The 23,635-nt window shown below is 39.7% G+C and overlaps 1 long non-coding RNA gene across 4 annotated transcripts in view; it reads left to right on the forward strand.

Annotated features, from left to right (window-relative positions):
- Positions 1-23,635, forward strand: part of LOC140515978 (uncharacterized) — a 98,281-nt gene that overhangs the window by 65,739 nt on the left and 8,907 nt on the right. Inside the window, exons 4-7 of one of the 4 annotated variants that reach the window (XR_011971233.1) lie at positions 7,932-8,098; positions 9,399-9,561; positions 10,155-10,294; positions 15,220-15,611. This is a non-coding gene — a long non-coding RNA (uncharacterized lncRNA). Of the gene's footprint in view, positions 1-7,931; positions 8,099-9,398; positions 9,562-10,154; positions 10,295-15,219; positions 15,612-23,635 lie in introns of those variants that run through there. The other 3 variants (XR_011971231.1, XR_011971230.1, XR_011971232.1) reach the window with 3 other exon arrangements.

Here is a 23,635-nt window from a genome sequence, read left to right on the forward strand (position 1 = left end):
GCAATTCACTCAATGGGTAGTTCCTCAAAGTCTCCAAGGATGCAAGCTGGAAATCAGGGACATGTTGAGGATTTAGATTTCCCCTACATTTCTGTGTTCCAAAGCCTATTTTCTTCATCCGTGGCTCTCTCCCTGAAGAGAGTTGGGAACTGCAGCATCCTCTAAGCCAGAAGGAAGAAATTCTCTTCTTTCCAAAGCCCTTGTGCCAACTTTGCTCCTCATGCAAGGACACAGTGTCATGTCATCATTTGCTCCATCAATGAAGAGAATCTTATCCAAATGCTCCAGGCTCAAGACCTTGGTTACATATGCATGTCTTTTAAAAATTAACATGGTCCAGAAGTCCAAATCCCATTTTCAAATGTCATCTTCTTAATCAGCTATTTACTTCTCGTATTTTTTTCTGTTAAGAACAAATGCTTTCTAATTAGATATCTTATTCCATGGCTACAAGATGAATATCATTAACCTCTTCTATGGTTTCTCTATGTTGGAGGTCAATACAATTTTTATCAACTTGATTAAATAGAATTTATTTTGCATCCTCTTCATGTGGTTATTTCAAGTCTTTACAAAGTGCTTTGAGATCTTTCTGTGAAAGATCACCAGCACATGAGGAAGAGTTGGTGCTCCAATTCTTCTTTCTCTAATTCTAGTTTCTTTTGGTGCTTTTACTCTTTCTTGCCTCTGAGTGTGTGTAAACTGTTGTAAAATACTTTTATGATCAACCTCTCTCATTTCACCTTCCTCTTAGATGAATTTTAGTCTAGACTGTAGCACTGAGATGATAGTATCATAGATTGAGAACTGGAAGAGACCTCAAAAGTCATGTAGGCCAACCTCCTCATCTTATAAATGAGGAATATGAGGCACAGAGATATTCAGTGACTTGCCCAACATCACAAAGGTTTTAATTCGAGGGCTTCTGCCTGCAAGGCTGATTTTTTTTTGAGTTTTAAATAACTTGTGTGACTTTGGTTTATTTGAACTCTCTAGGCCTTGTATGGAAAATGAAGAGGTTTGACTTCTGAGGTCCCTTCCAGCTCTAAATTTGTTATCCTGAGCAGTAAGATCATAGATCATAGAGCTGGAAGGGATAACAGGGGACATCAACCACCTTGTTTTGAGAATGAAGAACTGAGGCTTGGAGAAGTGAAGTCACTTGCTGCAAACCTATGATCTGATGACTTAAACTCTCAGGTTCTTTCTAGTTCCAGTGATTCATAATTCTATTTTTCATTTTTCTCATTTCTCTTCCCCTGGTTGAGGATGGCAGTAGTTGATGGGGAAGGATAAGGTCGGTCATTCATTCGTTCATTCAATCAACAAGTATTTTTTGAGTGTGTACTAGGTGGGTAGCTTGTGCCAGACAGTTAAGATTAATGGTCACTCCCATCCTTCTATTTCTCTTCTCCAGTTCTAGGAGTCATCTGAAAAAGAACAATACAGCTAGGTTTCAATTAGTATGAATAATAAATCCTGTGAAGTGGTTGCATGTATTTAAATTCATACTATTGGAAGTTATAATTATGTAAAATATGGTAATTGGTTCCATCCCAATGGAAATATGTAGTGTGAATTCAAATGCATGTAACCACTTCACAGGATTCATTATTTGAATGAATTAGGATCTAATTGCATAACGATAAAAATGCCTTTTGTGTAAGAATTCCAAAACCAAATCCTGGAGTTGGAAAGGACCTCAGAGGTCGTCTAGTCTCACCTCTCTTTGACCATGAATATGCTTTACAAAATTATTTGCTTTCAAAAGACCATAAAAATGAAGCCTTAGCATGTTTCAGACCCAAGCAAGCCAGAGTAATTCTGTATGTTCTATTAGAAACTACTGTATGTTCAAATAACTTATAAACAAACCCAATTTCTTTCAAGATACTTTAGAAGTAGGTATTCATTGTGAATTGGGCTATTTACTATACTTTGTCACTTACAAGTTTACTGAGAATATGAACTTAAAGATAACTTTCTTAAATGCTTTAATAGTTCTGTAATCTATTCATGGACACAGTGTTCCCTAATAGTCAATCAACAAGCCTTTATTAAGAGCTTGCTATGTACCAGCCACTATCTGGGCACTGAAGATAAAAAGACAAAAGCAAAAATTCCCGGCCCTCAATGAGCTTATATTCTAACCACTGGAGATCACAGTGCATATATGCTTTTTCATCCTGTATGACAGTTGTTAGTGTCTTCTCATTAATTCTCCATAGAGGATTTACCTACTGCACCAGAAGCCTTTCTCTAGGTCTAGATCTGTTTTACATTTTTGTGGTGCCATTATAGCACTTGGGCTTTCCGTTTCTTTGTTATAATCTTTACTCTTGCTGTCTGACCAGTCCACATCCTTTTCTGATTTTATATTTCTTGGATGATTTCAGATAGAATCATCAGAAGCATATTGGTGTTAAAAAGATAGGTTTTCATTTCAGGTAGCATTGTAGGATTGTTGAAAGTGTTATATGCTTTATCAGTTGCATTACATCACATTCTCTCATCCTGTTCAATTTTGGACCTACCTCACTGGCTTTCCATAGTGCTTGGCCAAAACATTGTACATTAGTACTGATGAACTCCCCTTGCTTCACTGTCATGGTTGAGGGGTTTGCATAGCTCAATGAAACTATGAGCTGTGCTGTGCAGGATTACCCAAGACACTTTCAAACTGTGGTGCTAGAGAAGACTTTTAAGAGTCCCTTGATAGCAAGGAGATCAAATCAGTCAATACTTAAAAAATTAATTCAGACTATTCATTGGAAGGACAAATACTGAAACTGAAGCTTAAATACTTTGACCACATAATAAGAAGACAGGACTCATTGGTAAAGCCCTTGATGTTGAGAAAGACTGAAGGCAAAAGGAGAATGGGACAGCAGAGAATGAGAAGGCTAGATAGTGTCATGTGAAGCAACAAACATGAGCTTGGATAGACTTCAGGAGATAGTGGAAGATAGAAGGGCATGCCATGGTTCATGAGTTCATGAAGAGTTGGACATGACTGAATGACTCAACCACAACCGCAACTGTTGAACTGATTCAATGGGGGTTTTTTATCCAGTTGTATGTTGTAATTTGTACAATAGGCATCCTTTATGGACTAAATTTTGCTACTTTGCTTATCCATTCAGTCTTTGTATGGATTATTGGGCTGATTTCTTTTGAGTCATTGTGCACCTCATTGAATCTTACTGGTATTCTGAGACTTTGTGCAGCCAACCCAAAGCCATCAGCAAATAGGGTGATGTGGAGGATCCCTCAGCATCCATGAGGAATCTCTGTTCAGAGAACATGATGTTATCCATGACAATGGTGAATTTTAATCAACAAGCTCCTGTTAAACACCTACTAAGTGCCCGGATCTGAGATTATGGAGACAAAAATGAGAAAGTCTTTAGCCTCAAAGAGTTTACATTCTATCTGTGGAGACAACATATATGGAAATAAGGCTATACCAAATATATAAATACAAGGGGATAGGTTGTAAAAGGCTTTAGATGCCAAACTAGAGTTGTTTGTATCTGAGCCTAGAGATAACAAGGAGTATATGGGTCAGTACATGCTGGTAGCTTCCTGATTGTTTTTTGGGAAGTAGTAATGTCATCTGTGATTTTTTTCCAACCATTTGGTATCTTCCTTTCTTTCAGATATCTTAAAAATTGGTCCCCCAATACTTTCAAAATTGTGTTTCCTCTAACATGGTTGTTTTCTGTGCATACTCGGCCAGGTCTAGCTTTTCTTTTTGCCTTCATCTTGTTCTCATGTAGCATTCTAGTACTGAGGTATTAGAGTTCCTTTGGGTTTCTGCCATCATCCATGGTGAGTATCAATCACTGGAGAAACACTGGTAAATTCGTTGCATTTTTTGGCTCTTTGTTATCTGCCCTTCATTTGCATCTATATGTGTTCTCAGGATGATATTTGGTGTTAGGAACTTGGGATGACCTGCATCTAAGAGTGAAAAAAAAACAAACCAGGTGTATTCCAAAGGACACAAATACCTATTTAGGAATGGCAGGAAGTAACTTTAGGTATTCAGATTCAGATTAATGAAGTATAGAGGGATGGCTGGTGATTGTGGTAAGAGTGTGTGCTGGTAGTATGATGCAGTGAGAGTGAGAGAGTAGTGTACTTGGGACCTGCATTTGGGGTGGTTATATATGTGACTGGATGCCAGAGACTGGAGGGTACGGGCCAGGGCAAGTGCAAACTTCCCTCCTTCCTCCTTTCTCCCCCCACTATGATTCATAACACACACACACACACACACATACACACACACATACACACACAGTTATTCCAACAGAATGATCTAAGATGAAAATGCTATAAGATCAGGGTACATCTCATATCGTTGTTGTTGTTCAGTCATTCAATCATGTCTGACTCTTTGTGATCCCAGGGACCATATCATGCCAATACTATCCATGGGGTTTTCTTGGCAAAGATACCGGAAAGGTTTATCATTTTCTTCTACAGTAGATTAAAACAAACAGAGGTGAAGTGACTTGCCCAGGGTCACTCAGCTAGTAAATGTCTAAAGCCAGATTTGATCTCAGGTCTTCTTGATTCCAGGCCCAGTGCTCTGTCCACTGAGCCACCTAGCTGCCTCATTGTCTCATATAGCATACCTAAATCAATGCTTGCCAGGTTCCTTTTGGTTTCCTTTCCGGAAAAAATTCCTCTGATGTCACAGGGTGACCTAGAATGTAGGGTGCCATGACAATATAATGACAGTTCAGTCTCATGCCAAACTTTTCATAAATTATTTTCTTCTCCACTGTCTTTCACTATTTTGTGAGGCATAATTGCTCATAATCTATCATTCTTCTCTGTTATGTTTTGCACATGTGATTTCCATGATCCCTCTCTTGATAAGAAATCACAGAATGGCATCTCAGGGTCAGAAAAGCCCTCCAAGGCTATATAATCCACCCTGCACCTCCCTACTCTACAACATCACTGGAAGTCATTAGAGAGATGATTGATTCTGTCATGATTCCCACATACCAGTTAGTTTCTTCTCTGTTATGATATACTTGAGAAATAGTAGAATAGATAGAAGGTTGGCCTTGGAACCAAAGAGACTGCATTCCAGCCCTGCTGCTGATACATACCATGTGGTCATGGGTGAGCCAATTAGCCTCTCCATGCCCTCTTTCTATGACTATCAGCTATAGATAGTTTGCTGATCTGCGTTGGGGGAAATAGTTTCCGTATGGATAGTTCTTTAAATCAGTGAAATTACAGATCTGGACCCTCCCTCCTCAAATGATATAGTCAGTTCCATTCTCTGTGATATTGTTCGGTGCTCACCATGCCTAGCACCTTCTGATTATCTTCCTGAGGAAAGTCTGCATGGTATACAAGCAACAAGGCTCGCATAGGCCTAGTACAGTATATAAGAAGCTATACCTGGAGTCAGGACGACCTGAATTCAAATCAAGCCTCAGACACTTACTAGCTGTGTGACTAAGGGCAAGTCACTTAATTGCTGTCTGCCTCAATTTCCTCAACTCTAAAATGGGGCTGATAATAGCGCCTATCTTCCAGAGTTGTTTGAGGATCAAATGAGATAATACTTGTAAAGTGCTTTGCAAATCTTAAAAGCACTGCATAAATGCTAGTTACTGTTAAGAAACTTCTGAGTAGTCTATAAGCCTTGGCTTCTTCATTTCTTAATCTTTAACCATATTTTCCAGCTTATTTTTCACTATCCTCCCTTGAGCCTACCTTTGCATTGTAGTTAATGAGAATCAAGTCATATATTTACTTGGTGTGGAAGGATCTTGTCAAGTTCTTTGTAGAATTCCTCTGCTTAATTCACCCTTTGCACCAGGTGTCAACATGCAAGCTGCAGTTGTCTTTATGAACATTTCAAGGCAAGATGACCAAATGTCTCATAAAATGCCTTTGGGTACATGAGAAAACCAACTCCACCTTTATTTGTTTCTCCAAGGAAAAACTAGAAGCCATCCTTATATTCAGCTGCAGCTTCTCAGTCTTCTGCTTTCATTTGGAGATGGGGATGGCAATTTTGACCTGGTTCATTCCCTCTATTAGTTTGTCATCTCTTTGATTGTTGGTCAGATATCTCACATCAGAGGACCAAATATTAAATTAATGTTTAAAATAGCCTACAAAGTATGTGATTCTAGGCAGCCTCCATTCTATTTTTTGGTAGCCTGTCACAGTCACCATGAAAGTGGAAAGTGGAACACAAGATGGGGGGCCATTTTGTCTTTTTTTGTTTCATACTGCCATGGATAAAGAATGTATCACCTATAGCCAATCTCCCAGTGACAAGTCTGTCAGTCCTTAGCATGGCTAAACTAAGGCATTGCAGATGGAACTCAACCAATAATGAAGAACTCACTGAAGAAGGGTTTTCTTCCTGAGAAAGTACTATTCTACCATACCCAAGGTATATACTGTGTTTATGTAATCACCTGAAAATCTGGGGGAGGCCTGACTTACGGCACTTTTTATAACTAAATGGTAGCAAAGGGCTTAGTAATGGTGTTAAAAGCAGACACCAGTGTACGTAGACATTACTTTCATTTCAGTGAAATGGCAATGCTACCTGCAGTGATATCCACTCTACTCCTAATCTAAATCTATTTCTATACAACAGAGATGTATAAAATTATGAAAAGCTGGTTCTGGTAGCAGGACAAGTGTCTGAACCCCCCACAGGACTCTGGAGAACATCTCCCCACCTTGTTATTACAACTAAGTAGGCCAATTTTGCCACCTACTAGTCACCCAGTACCAAGCCTTCACACCAGGCTTGTAGTAGTGGGGATAGACAAAAAGGAAAGAAAAACTTTCTGTTGTAATAATTTTCTGGTTATATGAGCAGCTGAATATTCATTTCCTTGTCATTTTATATGAGTAAACTGTGAGGGCAGAGGGCAGCTTGGAGTTGGGATCAAGCCTGGCAGGGCTGTCAGTATTGATGCTTGTCACTTGTATGACCATAAACAAATCACATCCATTCTCTGGGTTTCTATTTTATTCTCTGTCAAATATGAGGGCCAGATTATACAATATTGATGGTCCCTTCAGGTTCTAAAGTGATGATCCAATAGGCTCCATGCATTTTACCTTGGAGGACCTTGCCAACAATCATCCACTTGGTGATAGAAAAGGGAAGAGAAGTAGTGGTCTCCTGTTTAAATATCCAGGTCACCCAGTTAACCTGGGTGGATGACCTCTTTCTTTTCTTGAATTTCCTTTACTCACCTTGCATAACCCGTAGATCAGATTTGTATCTGTTAGAAAATTGTTGATTGTAGATATATTTCTCTTTAAAATCTAACTTTCATTATACTTCTTCAAGAGGGTAGAGTTGTGCCCTCCCATCCCTAAATTCCCACGAAAGTATAGGGTAGTGAATGAGCACAAGACTTGAAGTCAGAAGAACTGGATTCCAGGCCTGGTTTCTCTACTTACTAATTGCACGACATTGGGCAAGTCACTTATAGGAAAATAGGGTCTTAGATTTACAGCTAGAAGATACCATAGAGACCACCAAGACCAACTCCCTCATTTTAGAGAGGAGGAAACTGAGGCACACAGAGGTTAAGTAAATAGCCAAGGGTCACTTGGCTAGTGACTAGAAGGTGGGATTTGAACTTATGTCTTCCTGACTTCCACTACTCCATGCTTCCTCTAAAACTTCAGTGGTGATAATCGCTGCCCTATCTGCCTCCTAGGACTACTCATCGTCAGATAATCAATCAACCAATAAACAATTATTAAGCACCTACTCTGTGCCAACTACTGTGCTAAATGAGAAAATGAGACAATGGATATGCAGATGCCTTGTAAACTGTAACATGCTTTACATGTGTAAGGAATTATTAATATTGTGCGTAGTCTGAATCTGGTATCACAGACTCTTTTTCTTCCTACAGCAAACTCCATTTATTTCCTCCTAACATAGTTAGCCAGCCAGCTTCCTTCCTATGCCATATGGATTCTTTTGATGCGAGAACCTGGTATATAAAGAATGCTAGATTTGGAATCAGAGGACCTGGATTCAAATGCCGGCTTTACTACTTTACCACCTTTGTGACCTCAGGTAAGTCCTTTATTCTCTGCGTTTCTATTTACTCATCTCTAAAATGACCTAACCTCTAAGGTGTCCCCTCCAACTCTAAATGTTTTCTACTTTCCGTTAATGAAATGCACAATATTAATCTTAGCTCCTAAAACTTTGTTACATTGCTGATTATAATGTCATTGCTTGCTGCTGGATCCACAAAGCCATACTACGTGTCATACTACATGTAGTGGATCCACAAAGCCATACTACATGTAGTACTAGGTCCATTGCTCAGCCTCAGTCTGCTCTCATTCTCTCCTTTCATCCATTGAGCTCATACTTCACCCAAGGTTCTCATTCTGGTGGGTTTCCTTCTAACTGTATCTCTTCTGTATTTTTCTCTCCTCTTGTGAGAATGTAAGGTTCCATTGTAACCCTGTGCATCACTATCCTCAAGATATGTTCAGTTTGCTTCATAATCTCTAGCCATTCAGCTTGTCTTCCTAGTGTGACAAGGAAGTGACTTAGTTTGGCATGATTTGTGTTTCCTGAACTCATACTGACTGCTGTTTCTCACTGCAGGGCCCTCTTGGTATTCTGAAATGACTTCCTTAATAATTGGCCTCACAATTTACCAGATATTGAAATTAAATTTATGACTTTAATTCTCTGGATTCCTTGGAGATTTTGCAAGAGAAAAAAAAATCAATACTGCATCATGACTCCCAAGTAACCTTACCATCATAAACCAGGGGGACAGTGAATAACATTTCTACTTGGAGGCATTTTTCTCTTCAAACTTGCAAATTTTAAAGAAGCATCATGAACTCCAATTATTTCTTGAAATGCTTTTTGTCTTTCATAATATTTTACTGACTCACGTTTTTCTGGTCTAAGTATCATAACAAATATCTTGCAAGTGTTAATCTGGTACATTATAGTGCTTCCTTTATGTAGTTAAGTGGACATTTGCCCTTTTATATGGAAATTTTGACACATTTGAAAAATAATGACATTTTCTTAAAAGGTTTTTTTCTTTTTTGCACGTGTGCAACTGAACAGATATCTGTCCACTAAAGAAATGTTTCTAGTTGCCACAGCAACCAGCAACTCAGAAGTAGTTAACTATTTACAGCTTCCCAAGTGACTACACATAGGGTTTGCCTGGCCTCACCCAGTACCTGTTGGCACTGGAGCGCCCTCTTCAATCTTGGCAGACAGACCCAAGGAATATGTACAAGTGAACAGTTGGTCATCTTGTAAACGATGAATTTTGCGTTCCATTGAAAACCAGGAAAGGCTTTTAAGATAGTTTGTTTCACTGTAATCTCTCCAGGACTCTACCTGACTAGGAAGCCGTGTGCTGTGAGGTGTCTGTAAGGTGTTGGACTTGTCTCTAGTGCCTGTCGTGGCCATCGTTCTGTGAAGAGGACAGTCTAGAACCAGCCAGTAATATGCTGATGCTACATTCCCTTCTATTCCAGTGCTATCTGAAAGTGGTAAGAAAACATTTATTCTCTCAAACATCGGTTGTTTACTTTTTCTACATATGGCCTGGACATGATGGATAGAGTTGGGGAGAATCCTTGGGGGATTATTTGTTTTAACAGATATGGAAAAATAGAATGCTTTCATCGGATTTGAACAATGGGTAGCAGTCCCTTTTTTCATTGTTGTATGTTGCACACATCATTTATTAGAAAGTTTTTATTGCCAAGTGATACTTGTGAGAGTTTTCAGCAATGGAGTTATGAAACAAGTGTCCTCTTAGCAAACTGTGTTCTAAGAAAAGACTTTACAGAGACAGCCAGGTCAGAAAGCCTGTGATTGTCCTTTTTACTCATCCGTACACAAACCCGATTTCTCTTCATATGTCGGCTGTTGAAAAAGTTATTCAGTGTTGCTAGTGCAGTGTCTATTGGTGAATTTTCTCATTTGTCAATGGAAGGAATCGTCAAATTTTCAAAATAAAACAAAAATAGTGACTGATGAAAATGTTCCAGCACACTTTCTTTGTTGAATTCTTAAGGATATCTTGGGATTTGTAAAACTGCTGGTGTATAATTCTAGCTGCCTGATTATGTCTTTCTAGGAGCCCAGTAGATGCTAAAGTTTTGCAAGCCTGCAGTGATATATTATTGCAGTTTCCATCACTTCATTGCATAATATAAATGTGAGATCCTTAAGGATGATCTCTCTGTAATTTCTGGTGGCATAAATCCTTCTATATCCGTAAGCAAATCTGAATTACTCTGTTATTTATTTTGTACTTCTTGGTAATATGTTGTTTAAATTCTTGTGGTTATTGCCAGTGGAGCATTTTTTTGATTTCACTCTTGTATATTAGCTGTTTCATAGGCATCATCTCAAGATAAACCACTTTCAGTACCATTCAACAAATCTAGTGGTGTATATATACATATATGTATGTATATATGTAGGTGTGTGTATACATATATGTGTGTATATATGTATAATATCTTTGCTATTGCTTTGTGAAGTGAGGAATATGAGCTCCAGAAGTTTTTCTGTAAATTTTAAACCTATTATTTTGTACTTTGAGAATAACTATCAACCTTCTTCCCTCTTTTTATGAGGTAGTATTAATCTTTCTATAAGGGAGGGCAGAAATAGCACTTGGTATGCACCTACTATATGCTAGGCACCATGATAAAGACTTTTATAAATATTATCTTATTTAATGATCTCAACAATCCTATGAGAGAGGTACTATTATTATCCTCATTTTACAATTGAGGAAACTGAGGCAGAGATTCAATGAGTTGCTCAGTGTTATATGACTAATAAGCATCTGCTGGATTTGAACTTAGCTCTTGCTGGTTCCAGGCCCAATGTTCTACCTTAGCTGCCCTGGGGTAATGAGAACTTTAATCTTGTGTGTTTTTTGTTTATTTGTTTGGACACCAGGATCTGATGTTGTCCATTTTACCATACTTGATGACAAAAGGATACCTTAATACTAGTACTGCATAAATGTTCATTGTTCTAAAGACCACAGTTTGTGCTTTAAAATTTGGCTTCAGAATCATTTAGAGTTAGAAGAGACCTTAGAAATCATTGAGTCTAGTGCACTCATTTCATAGATTGAGGAAATAGGTCCAGGAAAGTTACACGTCTTGCTCAGGGTCACATAGCTAATAAGTATCTAAAGTGAGATTCACACCCAGATCTTCCTGAAAAATGAGAGAACAAGAACAAAAGACTTTCAGTCACTGCCCTTGATGTAACTTTTCTTCCATTCATTATATTAATGGTACATAAACTTTCTGTTTTGTGTTTTATGCAACTTGTATTTTCATTTTGTTCACTTCTTTTGATGATATAGATAACCAAAGAGTTGAAATTGAGCTTGAGGAGATTATTATCATTAACATCTCATCCTCATCCTTTTTTATAGGGTTCTGATTAAAACAGTGGTGGGACAAGTCACTATCTTGTTATAATTCTTTTATGTTTAGTGTTCTATGGATTAATTCAGAGGTAGATAAAATGACTGCTTTTTATAGTTGAACAAAAGTATTAGGGCAAAAAAAATCATTCTCCATACCAATAACCCAGTAACATGAATGTGATATACCTCATCTTGTCACCAGGGGATTTTTGACCTACTCCAGGTCTCTTTATTTTGAAAGCTTTTGGTTTTATGAAGCTTTGGTATATGAGTATTTGATACAGCAATATCTATTTAAAACTTTCTTCAGTGTTTATGGCTCAGTATTCTGGCTAGATGATTGGAGGCAGCAGTTTGGACTGTGGTACAGTACATGTTCTTGTTGAATTCTCCAGGATATTTTGAAGTATGTATTTGCAGAAAGGTGATTTATCATCTATCAGGCCATGGATGAGATAGGAATATGATGGAATATTATGGTGTAATAAGAAAATAGGATGTCCTCTATGAACTGATACAGAGTGAAGTGAGCAAAAGTAGGAGAACAGTTTATATAGTGACACCATTATCAATAAAAACAACTTGAAATGACTTTAAAACTCTGCTCAGTGCAATGACAAAGCCCAGTTCTTAGGACCATAGTGGAAGAGAGGTGATAGACTCAAAATATCTAATGAGACATAACATGTTTTGACATGATCAGTGATGGAATTTGCTTGGCTTGACTTTGAACATTTGTTATTTTTTCATTTTTTGTTGTTGTTCAATTAGAGGGGAGTAAGGAGAGGAAGATACCTATTAACTTGAAAAAATAACAAAATAGAATTTTAAGAAAAGAATGAGTATGTAATCATGAGGTAAATAGAAAAAATTTCCCTTCAACTTTGGACTACCTGACTGTGAACCTCTTTAGTTTAGAGGAAGATTTTTCTCCTACATAGACATCATTGTTAGAGCATAATCTTATACTAGCATGTACCTCTAGAATCGCAGTGGCTGACAGAAGTGGTATCCAGAAAGGTTTGGGAGTCTTTAGTTTCAAATCTACCACTGGCCCGATATTCTCATTTCCACTTTCTACACAAGCACAATCAGTGTGGTAGGTAGGCTTCACAATGTCTAATGTCACTGTGCAGTCAGCTTTCCCTAATGAGGCCAGAATGAGCACCCACCCTGACAGTTCAGATGAAATAAAGGTGATTCTTTGCCTTATTGATGTGTCTTTTTCACTGATATGATGGTTGGCTTAATATGGAATGGGACCCCAAAAGATGAGCACATCCCTTTTCAGCCTCCTTGTAAGTTCACAACTTTATTCTGAAAACTGCTGGTAAGTGAGAATATTTTGACCATTACTGTCCTGGTGATGGAGGAAGGTTTTATCTTTCAAAAAATCAATACTTTAGAGAAGTGAAAAGGGGATGATAATAGGAGAAAGGAGAAGAAATAGAATAGGGTTCCTTCTCCCTCTTATGTTTACTATTTCCTAGTTCAGAAGCAATGTATGGACAGGTGTCTCCAGTCACGGCAGAGCAATTCCTGATTTTTCTGGGAATAAGCACAGTTGGCACCTAAAAATACCAAGTTCTCTTTGATTCCTCTACCATTTCAGTGTTAAGAGAGTGTTTACTTTCACAGAGATTATAGTTCATTTTTCAATATCATGATTTAGACTCAGTGTCAGGGAGAGTGGGTCATATTACCTTTTTTTTGGATAGCTGTGCAGAAATAGAATACATTAGTGTATCGCTAATGGATAGCAGCCCTTCTTTCTATTGAGTGTCATGGACATAACATGAAAATGCTTTGATAGAAAGTGCAAATGTTTTTATTTTAAAAGATGTATACCAGGGTCTTTTGACAACTGATATGGACCAGAAGTTCTGTGTATCAGTTCTGGACAGGAGCTGCAGTTGTTAAGGTGACCCAGAAACTAATTTATCTATGCATAAAATGAATGAACAAAATACCAAGGAAGATGAATTAAAAATGCCATCAACACATGGTATTTTCAGGAAATTCTCAGTTTGAATGTGGGTATATTTGACAGGTATAAAAGAGATAATCTATGGAAAAGCTTATTTTATATGAAATCACCTGATGCTTACTTTGCTTAATGCATGCAATTTCTATATTTCTTCCTTTCTGCTGCTAATAGATCATAAGAAGAAGAGGAAAATTTAGAAAATTTTGTGCAGTACCAAGGGCCAGACTAGGCTAAGGGTCCAGTTAAAACATGCTGACGGCCAGAGATGCAATCTTGCTAAATGATCTTCTCTTGTTCCCCACATCCTTTCATTCCACTGTCTCCCACTGCTTGGGGCTCTCTGATTTTGTGGTTGTTGGTAAAACCTAGGAGCAGGGTTAATGCATGGAGGGAAAAGCTGTGGGATAGAATCGGTGCCTCAAGGCAGTGTCTGATGATAAAATTCACTTCCCACCTCCCCACATACACACCTTATTTTTTTACTGCTTAACTCTGAATGGGAGTTAATGGATAAAGCTACAAGGACTGTGAACACACTGCTAATACCTTTTGAAAGCAGAGAAAGAGACCACTAGCAAGAAAATCGCCAGTGTCATAGATCACAGGTGTCAAACACCTGACCTGTTGTGACCCCCTAATTGACCCAAACTCAGTTAAGATGTAATGGGGAAATATTTGACAAAATAAATGAAAAATACAGTAGAACATAGATAATATTAATGTGATTTTTAAAGTCTACATGCAGTCCATAAAGATCCTTATGTACAATTTACTTTGACATCACTGTGTCTGATCATATATAACCTCAGAAAAAGACTAGACAGAATTTTTGTGTGGTTCAAACTCCATTTAGTAAATGTTGATGACTTTAGGCATCCCTAATGTTTTTCTTCAATGACTTTTCGTGGAGGTGACTTTAGTTTTAGGAAGATCTGTGTTCAAATCCCACTGTCCTGCAGTGTGGCCATAGGCAAGCAAGTCATTCAACTTCTGTGAGCCTCAGTTTCCTTATCTGTAAGAATGGGTATAATAATACCAGTAGTACCTATCTCGCAGAGATGGTGTGAATTTCAAATGAGATTATACATGGAAAACTCATTATAAACTTTAAAGCATTATGTAAAATTGTCAGTTATTATTATTACTAGGCTAGCTAAATGTGAGAAGCTTATTAATAGGAGGTTGACCACCAGGTAATGATTATTTTTTCCCAACAATTGCAATTCATAAGACTTTTTACTATGGTGTGGTAGGGTTAAAATCTGTGTTGGCAGAAGAGTTGCTCTCACTGGTAAAACTGTGGGTCTTTTGCAGAGTTGCAGAAATGTTCTTAAGGAACAACAGCAAGTCTACACACATACTGGGAGAAGATATAAATTAATTTTTGCTCTGCTCCTCTTCAGTGTATTGCTGGACTGGGGCTGGGTTTACAGGCTATGGATGTTTATGTGTGAGGGTCTTCAAATCATTCCACCCCATTTATTCCACCCCTGATCCATTTATTAGGAGACTTCCCTAGATGCAACATGAAGTCTGTTCAGATTGACTGAGGGATTTGGTCATACCCTCTGAGGTCTGTATAAAACCATCTTGTTAGTTGTAACCAATTTTTAATTGAGTAGAGAGCCAGGAGAGAGTGTTCCGACTCAACCCCTGAGAAAGAATCAGTTGGGAGTGGGGGTGGGGGTCATGGAGGAGCAGAGCTTTGGGTCTCAGCCTCAGCCTCATCTTCTTGTCTTCATTCTCTCCCTTGATCAGAGAAGGACTGTATGAGCTTTAGAGTTTGGAGGATTTGGGACTGACTGTCTCCTCATTGGCATCCTGGCAGTACCCCTGGAAAAGTTAATAGCAATGTCTACATCAGAAGCCAAGGACAGAATGGATGCAGAATCAAGGCTGTACAAGTTGCCCAGTAGAAGCTCCCCCATGCCTAAGAGGAACATCCTGAGGGATCCAGAAAAAGGACTTCCAGGAATTGTGAGTTACCTGTTTCCCAGAGGTGATCTCTAAGCTTGAGTCCACTTTCCCCTGGACTTTGTATATACTTATGAGAGAGTAAAGGAATTTTTTGTACTAACTACTCTTATTATACCACCCTAGTAAATGTCTATTTATTAAAACTAATTAAATCTGGTTTACTAATTATTACCTTATAATCATAAGAGGAAGACAACAAGGGGGGGGGAGGGAGAGGAGTGGGGAGGGCCCGTGGTTCATGAGCTATATAGCATTAGAAGACACACCTCAACCCCTCAAGCCTAACTGTGGACCTGAGTAGGAGTTGGGATAATAGCTTTAGAGTCAGTGCTACATATGCATGATCATTGTATGTATGTACGTATGTATTTCCTGAAAGACCCAGGGATATAGTTTTTGTCTCTTTTTAGTGAGTCCTCTTATTCTTCTCAAGCCTTTAAAACTGAGTGTGTTCCAAGGTTTAGTCCTCAGCCCCTTTCTTTCTTTATATTCTTACCCTTGGCAATTTTATTCACTCCCAGAACTTTAACAAGTCTCTCTGTGCAGCTGACTTCCAAATCTATTTCTCCAGAGTGGACCTCTCTCTCTGGTTTCTGACCTACATTTCCAAATGTCTACAGATCGTCTTTACCAAGATGTCCTGCTGGAACTTGGAGCTTAATGTTTCCCAAATCGAGTTTATTCTCTTTTCCTGGAAATGTAATCCTTCACACTTCATAGTGATTCTCAGAAGCACTGCCATTCACTTAGTCTCCAGTATTGAACTTTGGTTTTTTCTTTACCTTTGAGTGTGAGCCTTCACCTGACATATTCAATTAATTACCAAGTCCTCTTGATGCTACCTCTGTGATTTCTGTGTATAGGATTCAGAGTTGAAAAGACCTTAGACAGCATTGACTCTGATGACCTTATTTTACAGGGAAGGAAGCTGAGGCCCAGAGCAGGGAAGTGACTTGCCCAAGATCACATAGCTAGTGAGTAGTAGAGCATGAACTTTAACTCAGGGCCCCTGAATCCAAATTGTATGCTCTTTTCTACTCTTCTCTCTCTTGTCATTACTTCCACCCTTGTACAGGTTCTCATTACTTGCCATCAGGACTGTCATAGCAGCTTCCCAGCTCCTACCTTCTTGCTCTCTCTCCCCTCTAATCCAGTCTTCACAACCCAGCCAGCTTATTCTTCTTTATGGACTGATTGCTTCCCTATTGCCTCCTGACTACAGTTTGTACTCTCCAACCTGGTATATAAAGTGCCACCTTTCCCCCCAATCTGACACCACACTACTTTTTAAGCACCATAGCATATAACTTTACTCTGTGGACTATATACCCCTGGCAAATTAAACCCTGCTTTCCCATGTCTCTGTTTGTTTATACTATGTCCTCTGCCTGGAATGCCTCCCCCTTCACTGCCTCCTCTCCACTTAAGCTGTTGAAATCTACCCATCCTTTTAAGCCCATCTCAAATGATGCCCCCTCCAAGGAGCATTCCCTTACCCACCAGTCCCCACTTGGACCTCACATAGCACTTTGTTTGAAACTGTCTTCTATCACCATATATTATTTTGTGTGATTGTTATGTTCTACATGTTTTATCTCCTCGACTGATTTATAAGATTTCTGGGGGAAGAACAAGGATTGAAGTTTTTATATAAACTAAGTAGCCCTTTAACCTCACAGGTATAGAATAAATGTTTGTTGAGCTAAATCCCTTACTCCCACCCCCACTCTACTCTAGTCTGGTGTAAAAAGTAGGCTAAGCATTGTGGACTGTGACCCAGGCCCACAGGCTCAGGCAGCAGTCCTCCAGAACACAGAACGTGCTGCTAGTTCCCAAATGTAATCAAACAACAGGAAGCAAATGCCACTTGAGATAGAATAAATAAGATGTTTGGTGGTGAGTGTTCTGGGTGTCATGCAGGAGGTCCTGGCTTCATTTCCAATCTGAGTTTTTCATTTTCCAGATGTGTAAGCACTATCATGTGACTACCAAAAAGACTTTTCTCCTTCATAAGGGGCAGTGGTAAAAGTTTAAATTCTGGGCCCCTAACCCAAAATGTTGAAAATGGCCTCTGATAACTGCCTCCAATTCTATATGTATTTTCAGTGTGCCTGGATCTGATGGGAGACAAAAATGAATTTGAATGGAATATGATTGCATTTTCATCATAAATCCAAAGTTGAGGCAGTGTGCAGTAATGTGACAAAGTGGAAAGAGCCCTGGCAGGGGACTGGGATTTAAATCCTACCTTTGACACTTGCTGTCAGTGTGGCCCCAGATAAGTCACCTGTTCTCCACGGGTCTTAGTTTCCTTTTCTGTAAAATGAGAGAGCTGGACCAAATGGCCCCCCAGATCCCTTTCTATCTCTGAATCTATGATATCATCTCTCTTTGAAAATTGAATCTGGATGCCTGAAGGCTGGTCTTGAACTCCCTCTCTGGCACTTATCTCTGTGTCCTTGACCCCATCATTGTAGCTCACTAGGCTCAAGTCACCTCCTCCAGAAATGAAGGGGCCTTGTTGTGCAGTAGAAAGAGCTCTGGGTTTGGCGTGAGAGGATCTCAGGGGAAAAAGGAGGGAGCCAAGAGGAAAGGGCATTACATCTTTAACTTTAGACACATTCCATATTTAATCCGTATTTTCAGCCTGCACTGTGTAAATCTGCCACTATTGGAATGATGGGGTAAAATTAACTCAGCCACCTAAGAATGTATAAATTGAGGTAAATCACCTCACTTCTCTGGGTCTTAGTGTTCTTCATCTGTAAAATGAGGGGCTTGGACTAGATGTCCTCTGGGGTCTCTTTCAGCAAAATCTACCATCCAATGACATCAAAGTTCCCTTCCAGCTCTTAAGTACTATGTCCCCTATGATAAAGAGAATCAACCTTGAGATATGGGGTGGGAGTGTTAGATGCTTGGGAGTGACCATTCCTCGTTGCTTAGCAGCAGCATAGGACACAAATGTAGAAGTGGTCCGAGAGTAGCTGGTAACTATAGAAGGGAGAGGGTCTCCGAATTACCTAAACAACAGGGTCTGTCAAATATATTCTCTAAGTCACTTGAAATCAGAACATAGGGAGAATTGTAATATAAGGGAGCAGACAAAGGTGGGCTCCCAACCAAGTAGGTGAAGGAGACAGAAATGAAAAGGAATTGTACTAGATCAAATATGGTTTAAAAAAAAATTTACAGCTGGGTCTGTCTGACCCACCTGTAACTTCTGCTGAGACTATTTGGGAATTTTGAGAACTAAGTTAATCAGTTGTCCACACTGTCTGGCACCTCGCATATGGCAAGCCCCCCCATAAGTGGAGGGCCACCAGGTTGCCCAAGAAGGGTGAACTAGTTCAGGAAAAGACATAGGTTAAAGTCGATTAGAAGTAGGATTGGGCTTTTGAGGGGTCTCTGCACTGCCTGCCCAGGTGACACAGGGAGACCCATTCTCAAAACCAACCAACACACATTGGCTGTATGTACTCAGTCCAGCTGAAATGAACACATTTAATTTCACCCACCAGTGCCTACTACATTCAGTAAGCTCTTAATAAATGCATTCTGACTGTCATCGATGGCTATATGGATTCGACTGAAATAGTGATTTCTAAAACTGAAGGATAATTCCTGAAGTGATTCCCTCAGTGACAACTATTGCTTTCCTTTAGGGCCCAGAAAAGCTGTGTGCTGGTGAGTGAAGAGCTAAGAGCATTTCTATACGGCCAGATAATGGGAACAGAAAAGGTTCCCAGGCAAGGGAAGGCAGGTTCCATCCCTCTGCCTAGGCAGTAAGTTAACGATATTCTGGGAAGGGAAAAGGGAATGAATTACTTTCAAAATAGCAGGGAGCTCTGGAGAGCCCAAGATTTGGACATGATTTCCAAAGGGTACTTTTTCCCACTCAAGGGGATCATTGTTTTTCCCATTTTCAGTGAGCTATTGCTCACTGTGAAGTGACAGCACTACACATTTCGATATATTACAAAGCACTAGACCATGTCTCCTGAACCAAGTCTGGCTTGTAGTGACTTGAGGATAATTGCACATTCATCATTTTACCACCAAAATATTAAAGGATAGCTTACTGTTTCCACTTCACCTGAATTAATCATTTACTTGGGTTTTACATTACCTAACTGTGTTTGAGTACTTATGTGACTGTCAGCAGCACCATAATTCCTAAAGATTAAAACTCCCACAATTTCCTTTTTAAAAACTGTACCTTTTCTCATTACATATTTAATAACTGATTTTAACTTTAAATACATTCTACATAATACACATTTAAGTTTCTAAATCTGCCCAAATTTGAAAGACAGGGGCAAGGAAAGGTGGTTTTCAAAGTAGCTTTTTAACATGTAGCTTCTGAGAATCCTAACTTTAAGAGAATCACATAACCTTGCCAAAGAGCCCCATAATATTAACATTTCTGCTCTAAGAATTTTCTGTTCATCTGTTTCTGAAATAGAAGACCTTCTTCCATATGTATTAATTTGGATATTTTCTTAAAACCTTAAGGAGAAACAAAACAAAATGAAAATAAAATGAACCCCTAAAAACACATGGGCACATCGGCCTCACTTAACCACCAGAAGGACAAAAAGATAAAACACTTCCCACTTCCACTCCATCAGCACATGCGCGCGCGCACACACACACACACACACACACACACGCTGCAACCAGACTTTGACATCACATCAGGGCCATTTCTAGACCATGTTAACTCCACTCTGGTATTTTTCTTAACTACCTTTCACCAGAATCACCTGACTTCTGCTCCTGGATCTCTGGGCTATGATAAGGGACCTCCAGGAGACACTCATGGGTATTCAAGCCAAACTTAGACACCACAAACAGAAACTAACAAATGCTCCCTCACTTGTGTCCCGCAAAGACAGACAGACACAGAAAAACACAGACAGACACAGAAGACACACACACACACACACACACACATACATACACACACGCACAGGCCCTGGGCTCTGATAAGTGACCTTTAAAAAGCACTAGTGGGAATTCAAGCCAAACTTAGACGCTGAAAACCAAAGCTGATAAACACTCCTTCACTTCTATTCCACACAGTACAGGCAGACACACACACACACACATTGTTAAGTGACCTTTAAGAGGCACTCATGGATATTGAAGACAAATGTAGACAACTTAAAAAAAGGGGAAAAAAGCTGATAAACACTCCTCACTTCTACCTCACACAGAAAGACATAGAGATACACATAAAGACACATGTTGTTGTAGTTCAATCGCCTCTGACTCTTGGTGATCCAATTTGGGGTTTTCTTTGTTTTTTTATTATTTTTCTTTTTTTTATTTTTATTTTTTAATGTTTAACAATCAATTTGGGGTTTTCTTGACAAAGACACTGAAGTCATTTGTTATTTCCTTCTCCAGCTCATTTCATATATGAGGAAAGTGAGAAAAACAAGGTTAAGTGACTTGCCCAGGGTCACATAGCTAGTGAGTGTCTGGGACCTGATTTGAACTCAGGGGTTATATCAACTTTGACACCTAGCTGCCTTATAAACATACACACACACACACACACATACACACACACACACCTATAAACACAGGTCCCTGGGCTCTAACAGGTGACCTTTACCTCTGATTATCACCTATAGGGCATTCTCCCCATTAGTTTAGGAGAAAAAATACACAATACCTTAAAAAAAATTTTAATTAAAAAGGGGAGAAATATAGCTGATAAGAATATTTGTCAACAACCTGATATAAAAAACTATTAAAAACTTTTGTGATGCAGCAAATTTATTAATTAGCACCCCCCAGCCCCAATTCTTCAGAACTTTAAAAATCCTTCAAGGTGATCATTTCTTGTCCACATAAGCAGCAATCTCATTAAACCTGCCTTTCTGTTGTTATGAGGGATTTTAAGTGAAGCACCATATTACTCTACCACTGGGTACAAGTTAGTCAGGAGTCTCTTAAAACTTTTAAGACTCCTATTTCAGGACCTTCTTAACCTGGAATGGTTTTGCCAGTAATTAAGTTCCTTTGTGGCCTTCCTCAGTTTTGATATGAAATTCGGGGTTTGGATGAGCTGAATTCTTAAGGGCAACTTTATGAGGTTGTATAAATGCCCCTCATTTGAATTTTATTGTCAAATGAGGGGTTCAGACTAGTTGTTCTCAAAAGTTCCCTTTGTGAATCTGACCAGCTAGCTCCCATCCCTTTGGAAACTCTGTTTCCCATGGCAACTGGGGGAGGGGGAAGAGTTGGACCACATCATCCAGAATGAGTGGGGAGCAGGGGATGGAATTGGTTCAGATTATCTTCAAAAGGTTTAGGGGGCAGTGGGAGCTAGATAGGATGACTGAAAAGTCTTAGGTGGGACTTATACCAAGACGGCCTCTGGGTAGAGGCTTCTGTGTGAGTTTGGGCAAATTGGGGTGGCCTCAGGTTCTTCCCCTACCACATGAGGAGGGTTTGAACTAGTTGATTCTCTAAGAGCCTCTGTTTGAGCATTGGTTGATGGGGGTTGGACCAAATGATCTTCATAAAGCTTGTGGGGGGGGGGGGAGTTTGAGCAGATGAATTAAAAGTTTTCTGGGCATGTACCCACATGACCTCTAGGTAAGGTCTTCTGTGTGATCCCCGATTTTCTGGGCTTCCTCAGTTTATCTTTCATTCCCCAAGAGCCCCTGTTTTATTGGTCTTCTGTTGGGGGTAGACTGTATTATCCTGAAAAGGTTTAGTGGGGAAAGTCAGACCAGCTTTTTTCAAAAGGATTCTGGGGGAGGGAGTGGTTACCAAGATGACCTCTAGGTTGTGGATTTGGTTTTGTTTTGGTGAGTTTGGCAAGTATCTCCTTTCTGGACCTTCTCAACCTCTTTCACATCCAACACAATGAGGAGGGGTTGAACTGGTTGATTCTCTTTAAAAAAATCCCTTTTACTTGGGAATTGGACCAGTTTATCATCAAATGTCTTGGGGCTGGGGGAGTTGGAGCAGGTGATTTAAAGTCTTCTGGAGTGGGTGGTGCCAAAATGACCTCAAGGAAGGGGCCTCTGGGTGAGTCTGGTCAAGTCTCTCCCTTTCAAGGCCTCCTTAGGTTCTCCCCTCCAATTAAGGAAAGTTTAAACTGGTTGATCGTCTGAGAACTCTTTACTTGTTAGTGTTTTTGCCCCAGATCATCTTCAAACCTCTTGGGTGGGGGATTGGACCAGATGATTTAAAAGTGGGGGGAGGGTGGTACTAAAATGACTTCTAAGTAGGGGCTTCTATGTTTGAGGAAATTTCTCTCCCCCCATTTTGGGACTCCTAAAATGCTCCCCCACCCCAAGAGGATTTGACCTAATTGATTCTCTAAGAGTCTCTATTTCTGGCTTGTGGGTTGGCAGTGAGGGTTGGAACAAATTATCTTCAAAAAACTTGGAGTGGGGAGTGCACCAGATGATTTCAAAGGGCTCTGAAGGGGGAAAGGGTTCTACTAAGATGATCTCTAGTTAGGATCTTCCGGGTGAGTTTAGGAGGAGTCTCTCCCTGATCTCTCCCAGGTTTCTGGGCTTCCTCAGGCTCTATTCCACCGTGAAAATGAAGGTCCTAACTAGCTGATTTTGTAAAAGCCCCCTTTTGTGTCTCAGTGTCTGTTTAGGGGAAAGATAGAACATGACATCTTAAAGGCTTGAGAGATGGAGATGTTAGAGCAGATGGTTGAAAAGGGGAATGTAACCAAAATGATCTCTAGGTAGGAGATTTTTTCTGGTGAATTTTGGCATGTCTTTCTCCTTTCTGGGCCTGTCAGGTTCTTTGCCCCTTCAAGGAGAAGGTTTTGAACAAGCTGATTCTTTAAGAGCCCCAGCTGGTTTGTTTGTTCTTGGGGGAGGGGTTTTAAACCAGATGATCTCCAAAAGTTTTTTTGGGGGGTTGAACCAGATGATTTCAAAGGGTTTGGGGGGTGGGTTGTGCCATGATGATCTCTAGGTAAGGGCTTCTGTATGAGTTTGGACAAGTCTTTTCCCGCTTTCTAGTCCTCCTCAGGGTCTCCTTCCCTCCCTTTGAACTAGTTGATGTTCTAAGAGGTCCCCTATTATTTTGAGCTTCTGGGGGAATGAGAGTTTGGGTCAGATTATCTTCAAAAAGTTTGGGGGGAGAAGAGTTGGACCAGATGATTTCAAAGGGATTCCGGGAAGGGGTTGTACCAAAATGATCTGTAGTT

The sequence above is a fragment of the Notamacropus eugenii genome, chromosome X, assembly GCF_028372415.1.
Source record: "Notamacropus eugenii isolate mMacEug1 chromosome X, mMacEug1.pri_v2, whole genome shotgun sequence".
Lineage (NCBI taxonomy): Eukaryota > Metazoa > Chordata > Mammalia > Diprotodontia > Macropodidae > Notamacropus > Notamacropus eugenii.